Source organism: Anas acuta, chromosome 5 (genome assembly GCF_963932015.1).
Source record: "Anas acuta chromosome 5, bAnaAcu1.1, whole genome shotgun sequence".
NCBI lineage: Eukaryota > Metazoa > Chordata > Aves > Anseriformes > Anatidae > Anas > Anas acuta.
The window spans coordinates 25626495-25636480 of NC_088983.1; the positions used below are offsets into that span (position 1 = coordinate 25626495).

The window sequence follows — 9986 nt, forward strand, 5'->3', positions numbered from 1 at the left end:
CAATTTATTTAACACTGTATTTTTCTGTGCAAAGCTGTGCCATGACTAACTGGTGACTAACCTAGCTCTCTATTTTGCAGAAATCTAGCACATTTTCATGATAAGATTTACAAATCAAAGCAAGGATTTGTACTTGTGACTTTTTAAGCAAAGCTGAGATAGAAAAAAGTCATGTTTGAATTCCCAATTTTATGAACATCCCTTTATATCACAGTAGCAGTGTAAAAAGACAGAAATCTAAATGCAGGAATATTATGCTTATGTTAAGTATATATGTATGGTTGTTGTTGTTGTTTTGTTGGTGGTGTTTGCTTTGTTTGTGGTAAACTGGCTTAGAAAAGAAAAAGCAATTTCTAGAACATCTAGAAGTATTCACCAAGTAAGTGGGCAAGCTTGATGAGAAGTACATAGGTATCCTGGCCATGTACAGGGCCTATTTACTGAAGGCAGTTCAACCTGATGTTGAAGGATGACAGTTCAGATTTACCCATGTGTGAGTGAACCAGACCAAAACAGGACTGACAGGGACTTTAGGTAGTATGCCCTATGAGTAAGTTGAAAAAAAACATAGCTGTAATTGCCCTTGAAGTAATTTTATTCACTAGTCTTATATTCCTTTATACAAAGAAGGAAGCATTTCCCTTTATAACAAAGAGAAATTTTACTAATGAAAATGTGATAATACTGTAAACTTTCTAAATGGCTGTATGAGCAACAGTTAATGGTTTATTAATGACTCCAGTACGTTACTTACTGAACTGTGTTTTCACTAATGTGATTTTTAGATGATGAGAGTTAAACAGTCACAGGTGTAATATGTAGTGATATTCATATAAGAAGCTGCAATTTACATCAAAAGGGATCAGTTTCTATTCCCAGATGAAGCAACACCTTTTTTTTTTCTGTTTCTGAGTAGCCTGGTATTTTTGTTGGCAACATTGTATAAATGGAGAAAAGCTCCACTTCTTATTTGCAGATCATTACAGTAAATTGAATTGTTCAAGAGCAGCTAACCCACAAGTTTCTACAAGTTTCTTTTAGTGTATTTAAGCATATTTCACAATGTACTTTAATCACACATTCTAAAATCTCAAGGCACAAGTATAGCTCGATACTAAGGTAGGGGTAAACAGTAAGATAGGAGTAAAAAGTATGCTGATGAAAAGATGAAAAATTTTAGTTACTATGGAGAACACTCAGAACCATGTACAGATAAGGACAGAGGCTTATATACAACTTCCATACAAATTCTTAAGTTTCTCTGCATTGTAATTGAAGAATAGTAATAGTATTTGGTATAAGCATTCTTTACTAGTCTTTCAGATTAAAAGGGGGGTGAGGGTGGGGGGGAACAATTATTATATGATTGGAAAAACTTAGTGCATTATAACCTAAGAGAAATTAGCACTTTGTAGAGGTTTTGTATGATACAGAAAATTGTTAATATCTAGAGCATAAATTTAAATACATATAGACAATGAAAGAGAAATTACTTCAGTGAGTGGTGTCAGTCGATGGCCCAGCTGTCCTGTTCATACTATCAAGAGCAAAATGCAATGTAATCAATGTAGGATTAGATTGTGTTAACTGCAGGTAAGTGGAGAGGTTTGCATTGTGCTTGAGCAGTGCAAAGTGCCGTGCACAGTGGCTTGCACAGTGGCTACATTTCAGCTAGTAAATCAAGCAGCCTCACTGAAACTCAGTCACCTGTGCTGCTCAGGGTTGCCTGGCACAGCCCTGTCCCAGGCCAGCTAGCACTGCTTCTGGGTATGGCTTGGGAGCTAGTGCAGGCAAGGAACCATTCCTAATAGGCAGGTTTCATGCAGGCACTCTGATTTGGCTGGTAATAGCACCTAGTGGCATTAATAAAGTTAATAGGACATTCTAGGCCAACTGGCATCAGTGACATAGACAACTCTGTACATACAGACATAGCCAGGAAGTCTGACTGAATTCCCATTGAAATTGATGCAAGTCTTACCTTGAGTTTAACAAGGGTGGAATTCATGCCACATCTGGCTTGTGCTAGCCAGCAAGTAACAGTGTGTCTCAGGTGTTTATGTGCACTGAATTTCGCCTCAGTGATTGGAAAATATCAGCATCCATCAATATGTTGTGATCTATAACTTAAATCTCCTGTGTCAGGAAGCAGGTGCTAGAGACCAAGAGTTATCAAACATGTACAATTAATTTGATAGAAGCTGTTTTGCAGTTAGTCTGAAAAAAATATTAGACAGTTAAGCTTTTCATGTTTTCTCACATATTTGATTTCATTACAAATCTTAATTTGTTCGCTTTATATATTTCACCTGAAAACAAAATCTCAGAAGTCAGTCTTGCAATATTGACAAGTATATAAAAATTATGAAATAAGAATACAACACTTGAAATAATGTTGGCTCTTGATTATGTATCTGCTGTTCACCATCTGTAATGTAAATGGAAAAAAGTATGGAAATGTCCATATGAGCCTTTTAGCTGTCAACAGTGCTAAACTGTGCATTAAATTTGCATCCCAATTAAGGATGTTTGCAGCTTATTTTGCCAAAAACAATAAACTTTTTATGTTGAGTGGTCAAATGATATAAATGACATGTGTGGGTTGTAAATGTTCATAATGAATAATTTTTCATATGTTCAGTATATTCTGCTAAACAGACCATATACAGCCAACCTCATGCTCTGTTTACTGAACATGGAATAAGCCAGACTTGTTTCAATTGCCACTTATGTATCACCCATAGAGCATTAACAGCTATACATCTGCACTAGCAATCAAATTAGTCTGAAAATTTATATCGTCTCAGTTTTATGGCACGTGCTTTTATAGCACACTTCATAGGCTTCCAGCAGCTCTCGCTATTTTTATTTTTATCATAGTTTGGTTTGATGGTAAACATTAGTTTCATTAAAACCTTTGCTCACTACCACCTCCAAGTGGCTGTCGTATTTCTTAACAATATGAAAACTCAACTGCCTGGTAAAAGCCCCCTTTGAATCGTGGCCAGCTGCAAAACTCATTTCAAGTCAGATACTGCTTGCTCCAGCTGACACAGATGTGCCTCCTATTAAAAGGGCTGCTGCACCGGACAGCAGGAGCTGAGCTGCGTGTTGTTTTGTCAAAGAAAGGACTCTAAACTCTAAAGGACTCTATAGGCATAGAAGAGATGGGAAACAAAAAAGGGCTATTCATTTTGTCAAATAAATAAGAATGCAGAGCATGGTTTTATTTTTAGTTGTTTTCAGATCTACACCAATATAAAAGTTATATGTAGAAACAGACAGTGCAAAGGACATGTTGAAAAATAGTAAATCAAGATGATTTAGGAGAAGACTGAATTAGAGTCAATATCTCAACCTCAGAGCTACCATCATGTTTCAGGATGACCTGTAAACCAAAAAGAAAAAAATAATAATAATAAAAAAAGATAGCACTGTATACAGCACTGCATTACAAGCCACCAGTTGATCAGTACTCTCCAATCTGAGGTGGTCCTGTTATTGTTGAAACAACAGCCTGTGTTGTTTAAAAACTTCAGCCATGGCCATTTTCACCAGAAGATGTTGTATCAAAGGGGGAGAGTCCTTTTCTACCTCACCTGCTCCTGTTCTGTGGTATTCCCGTAGGCAAGACAGATATGACATTTGAGGAGAGGAATCTGGTCAAAAGAAAAATGTGAAGAAGAAACACAAGTTACTTCTGATTTCCTATAGAAATGAGAATAATAATTAAACTAAAAACCAAGTTCAACCAAAGCTGGTAGAGACACACACATTTAAATTCTTATAATCATAAGAATAATCATTTAAAAGGAAGAGCAATCCTACAAGTACATCTTATGAGTGTTGTAGTTGAGGGAAATTTTCAGGTGGGAAATTATATCTTATTGAACAATGAACTTTGTAGGAAAAAGACCAAATAAACCTTAGTCTGAGCTTGCACCTTTCTAGACACAATGTCAGTAAGTCATGAGACAAGAATTCATAAGATATTACACTTCTGTAGTGCTGGTATTCATGGAACTCCTTTTTTTTTTTTTCATTTTAGCTGTTTCATAACTAATTGTGTAACTAAGACTGGAGATGATAGTAGATAGGTACTGCATGCAGGGGGTAAGCAAAAAGATGTCCGTTCCTGTCCAGTTTCTGCTTAAAGGAATTTTAAGGGAGTTGTTAATTAAGTTAATGTCTAAATGATGCCAAGAAGAGGTGACCTGCTTGTAACCCCAACAGTTTATGAATGGTCTGATAATCTGTGTAGACTGACTCTATGTGGGAGAGCTGACTGGAGTTACAGCAGAAGCCTCACATGAAGTTAGTTGTCTGACTGATTCTGTAGCTGGTGTTTTGCCAGGTGGCTATTCCTTAGGAGCTGCAAAACCATACACTGAACACTGAATGACAAGAATACTAGATACCCTCTCTTGAATAAACTCAACGTCATTGGTGGAGGTGGCTATGGGACTAACAGAGAAGATGGTGCTCATGTTTGGAAGATACAAAAAAAAAAAAAAAAAAAAAGTTTGCAAGGAGCCAAAGTGGTTGAGCATGAGTTTCTTTTGCCCCTTTGGTATTCTCCTTCTAACAATAATCTACAAAAATGTAATGATCAGTAAGAGGAACAAATACAGATCTATCTGCTACTTCTCTTGTTGACTGTACCGACTGAGTCTCCAGAATTCTGTACATTTTGAGACTGTTTTTACTGTCTATTTATTTATTTATTCATTTATTTATTTTTTGTATCAAAAGTTCTTTGGCGCAGATGTTTGTTTTAGGAATAAGTGAAGCAGAGGCCTAGCCTTGAGCAATGGGTCCAAAAGGTTATGGCAAAAAGGTAAATGGTAGATATTACTACATATAAATCTGGATTAAGATTAATAGTTCTATCAGGAAATTGAATTCCAAGGAAAAAAATATATATATATATATCACTGAGAGAATTGCAAATTGTTTGAAATTGTCTACCCTATAGAGCAGACAGTCATCACACTCTGGAGACTAGCCAGGACATTTATCCCAGTAGTTGTCACTCATCTTATTATGCTGTCAGACATCTGACAGATGGATTTTAAAAACTTAAATAAATGTCGGCTGCAATGAGATTGCACTCAAGGAGGAATCTGAGATAATACCAGTGTGAAAAGGCACATTTAATTCAAACAAAGTGCAGCTGTGACTATGCATTTTGGAATGCCTTTCCTGTTCATCAATGTGTTTATTGTTGTTATTATTTCAGCATTTCCTATGCGTCTTGACAAAGATCAGAACATCATTATACTAATCAGACAGCAAGCTGTAGTTTACAATAAAGAGTTTACTATGCAAATGTATGAGATGCACAAAAGTTCAGGGTGAGTAAAACTATGAAATTGTTCATAAAGCTGTGGTCAAATCTTGATTCAGTCACAAATAGAAATTGTGACTCCTCTTTAGAAGAATCAAAGCATCATGTTACCACAACAGTGACAAGACTTACTTTCACCTTTTTGTTTTCACACTTTCTGGGGTCTTGCAGTGGATCTACATCATTTTCTCTTGATTACTGCTGAATCCTGTCCAGAGTTTGCATGCCTCCAAACCACCTGAACACATCTGTACCAGCCTCTCCCTACCTAAGAGTAGAATCTCACAGCCTTTCTTCCCAGTGCTCCTCTTGACACTCAGAACCAAGACCATGGCTTTCCTCTGGGATCTGTATCAGTGTCCATGTTTAAAAGAACTCATAGCTTCTCACCTGTTCCTTCTTACATTCCTGAGACCTATTATGCTCTCAGAAGCTACACTGCCTCCCTCTGAATATATCTTCTCTGTCTTGGAAGCTCCCCTTCCTCATTCATTTCTTCCACTGCCTGTTGCCATTGAAAGCTCTTTTCAGTGGTTAAAACCAGTTATCAGGGTGGCTAGAGCAGTTCCTTACAGCCTGTTTTGTTGCTAAAAACTTAATTGTAGTTAATGTAGCGCAGGTAAAGTGCTGTGAAACCTCTTAGCTTGCCATAGGAATTCCTATGCTTATTGCACTTCAGCCTAGCCAAAATGATCAAGCAGCAACTCTACTCCTTATGCCTCTTCAGACACATAATTCCTGGGTGTACCAGGCAGAACAAGAATTGGCAAAACCACAGCCTTCTGTCTTTTAAAGTCTTCCTTGTTACGTGCAGGGAGTTAGATGTGCCGCATATAGTGCAAAGCCTATCAGCTCTGTTCCTGGCTTCTGCATTGACCTATTATGTGACTTTGAGAAAATGTATTTAGATTTAACAATCATTTCAAATTGCTTTAATCTTTTGTGCCAAATGTAACTTGGATAAATATATTATATTATGTTATGTTATGTTATGTTATATTCATATTATATATATATATACTATTATATATTATATTACTAATATAAATATATTTGTATAAAACTAATGTTATGGCTAACGTTTTCAAAGGTTAAGAAACTTGACGCAAAATACTCTGCTCAAAGTCAGTATTAGTTTCAAGCTAAGTCCTGTAGACTGCTTTGCAAAAATAGCTTAAAATATTATTCCATAGATATTATTTATTCTTCAAACAAATTGTCAGCAACTAACATTCTCCTTACTTAAAAAACCCTATTCTTTTATAATGAATTTATCTATCTGTGAGGTGCCCCAAAATACTAAAACATGTTTACAGAAGTATTCTTTCTCATAAAATATATACCTTCAGCAACATATATATATATTAAAAAAAAAAAAAATGTGAAAGGATCTCAAGACAAACAGCTTCAGATAGGCAAACTCACAGTTATTTTTCTTATATTATTGTGGGGTTTTGTTTTGTTGTGTTTTTTTTTGTGTGTTTTGTTTGTTTGTTTGTTTGTTTTGTTTTTTTCTTTAAAATGAGGTTAAAATATACATTTATTTGAGATACATTCTGCCACCTTTACTGAGACTGTACAGGGACTTCATTTGTAGGAGGACAAGGACAAAATGAGTAGTGTTCTTGAGTGTCTTTCCTGTTCAGGTTTCTCAACACTTTTATGCATGCCACTGGACTGTTCACATTATCTGTCTCTGGTTACCACAAGCAATATACTTTAGGTACTTTGAGCTGTTCCTTTGAAGGTACCTACTTCTCTGCACTATATATAGTGAGTGGGGTGTTGATCTTTTGCATAGCACCCAAGATGGGTGTCTAAATCAGCACAAATGTATCGACTAGGGTGCATCATTGTCTATTCTATGATTCTTCTGTTACTCTAGTCAGGAGCCATGGATCAGCATTCTGGTCATGCTCTCCATCAATAATGAATGCACTTGGATTCGTGGTGACCCTACCAGTGGGCTAAATCAACTGAGTTCCAAGCGTACATGCCTTTACCAAATGGTTATTTCATTGCTGGATTATTACCTATGTTACTTATTGAATTAAGTGGCCTTCTTTCAGAATAGATTAATATAGTGTGGAAGCTTTTGACTGAGATCAAAGATTTAAACAGGTTTTGACAAAGTGCCTAGCTGATAAACAAGCCAATAAAGAGGTATGGAAAGGAAAGCCTGTGGATTTGGAAAACGAAACTGATAAATTAAAAGTATCTCCAGTGGGTGACAATCCTGTACATGGGTGTGTATGTGATAGATTTAGGGTTAAAATTTTCTGTTGCTAGAAATAATGGAATATAAAAGAAAGAATTAAGCAGCATGTGATTTAAGATTTAAACTTACAAAGTCTCCACTTATTTCAAAGTGTTATAATAGGAGTAATGAAATATAAAAAGCAGAGATATAATATCTCAAAATTTCTTCTTCCAAACAAAGTAGGGAAATGCAGCGAGACACGCATAGATATGGCATTTATTAGTGATGCCTACTTCTCTATTTTTGAGGGCTGGTTATGCTCACAGGGCAAGGACTCAAGTGTATAGGAAATGTGATTGTGAAGGACATGCTAAAAAGGTAAGAGGATCAGAGATTACATTATCCAACCACAGCAAAGTTGTCCCATTAGGAAAAAGCTGGCTGTTCATTTTCATGAGGTATACTGTACTGTGGTGTGTCACCATCTAAAATCATGTTTCTGTTGTACTTCATATTCTACTCATACTACAGAAAAATTACTTTTGCCTAAAAACAAAATTATATATTTTTTCCTCTAGTTCTGTCACTTATAAAAGCAAGGGAAGATTGTCAGAATATTTTTCTTTAATGTACCAAATATTTAATAGTCAATAGTTGGTAAACTGCATGTTGCAGAAGTTAGTGACAATACCATGATGATAATCACTTCTGCTAGCCAGTTGCAGTGATAGTGCTAAGCAGATACATTTACCTTTACCTCATGTCTCCTTTCACAGGGTCCTAGACTGCTGGGAATATTTTGGAATCTGACAATGGGATAGGAAAAGGCTTGATTTTAGTGTAAAAAGAAAGATAGTGTTTCATGATTGCACCAGCTTGCACCTACATGATGGACAGCTGATGTTCTTTTGTCCATGTAAGCTTTGTAGACAGAAGCTATAAAGTATATTTGGAAGTGTTTTGGTTTTGTTTTTTTTTACACTTGAAAGTGGTAGCACATAAAAAAGCAACTACTCTGTGCTTTTAGGGAAAAAAAAAAAAAAAACTTTTAAATTATTTTAACAGCTAAATTTATTTGGAATCTGTTATATGAATGAAGTAATCTGAATGATGTGTGAATGCCAGTGATGAATGTCATAGAAAACCTTTCTCATGAGATGTCATAAAAAATTATGAAAGCTAGTGTAAATCATAGCACATTAGGTTATTATCCAGTTTTGTGAATACTCAAAATCCCTTCCAGCTTTTTCTATGTCACAAATACTGGAATAGAAATAAAGCAATTTGTTTTCGTTCTCCTTTAGTTACAGTGGTGCAGTATCAGGTTTCAAAAGAAACTCACTTGACTGGACACTCCACCGTATCCCATACCCTGTGACACTGCCAGTCACAAAGCAGGCAATGCTGGCATTGAGAATTCAACAAAATATGAAAATGCTCAAATATAAGGGATTTGCCAGAAGCAGCAATGCTTGAAATTCCATGTTGAAAAAATAATACTTTTGCCTGACATGTATTGCCTAGCCCAGAGGGCAGCCCACTGTACTCGGCACTACTGAAGAGGTGTCCCTATGCTTGAATAAGATATTTCAGATCATTCTAGACTACGATAAGTCAACTTGGCAATGGCAGCCTCCTCAATGCTGCCTGGTTTGAGGAGGTGAATGCAACCTTAGTGCCAGGTGTGATCATACAGCTGATGCTCAGAGCGGCGTGGGTACCACACTGGAAAGGGGCTGGCGCACTGCTGCACCTGGCTTTCAAAAGTTTTGCTTTTTTTTTCTTTCCTCTCTGGGTACCAGAAAAGTCAGCTTTATTTTATTTCCATTTAAACAAGTGCCACTATGTACAAAATAAACAGAAATTTTCTGCTAAGCTTTTTATTGATAAAGTTGTACAATTCTTTATGTATCACAAGCCATTTTAATTATTAAAAGGTATTATCAGTGTGTTTCATGTTTTGTGAAATCAAGGTGTTGAGTTTTTCTGCAAGTAATAAAATGCTCTGTTGATTTTGACATTTCTCTCCAAACACCTGCATGGATTTCATCCAATGCATATTATGGAGGCTTTAACTTATGTTCCTTGTTGTTAATCTGTAAAGGAGACCTTCTTCATTGTTCTTTTTTTTCACTCAAAAATGTAAAGGTTTAGAACACACAGAGCTCTTTCATTTGAATATTGTACTGACACTATGACACGACAAGATCATCTATTATTTTACTGACAGCTTTCTATAATTAAAGTGACCTCATAAAAAAAATGGAACTGCATATATAGAGTTTTATATAGCAAAAAAAAAAAAAAAAGGGGGGTAATTTCTGCTGAACACCAATAGCAAAAGAAAAAAAAAAAAAAACTATGTGCATAGGCAAGACATGGGGACACACTTTCCAGTGGTTTCCATTACTTGTAGAAATACAAAGAGACTTGATACAA

General features: G+C 35.9%; 1 protein-coding gene across 2 annotated transcripts in view; it reads left to right on the plus strand.

Annotated features, from left to right (window-relative positions):
* The window catches only part of SLC25A21 (solute carrier family 25 member 21), a 249554-nt gene that overhangs the window by 235019 nt on the left and 4549 nt on the right, over positions 1-9986 (plus strand). The window lies entirely within an intron of this gene.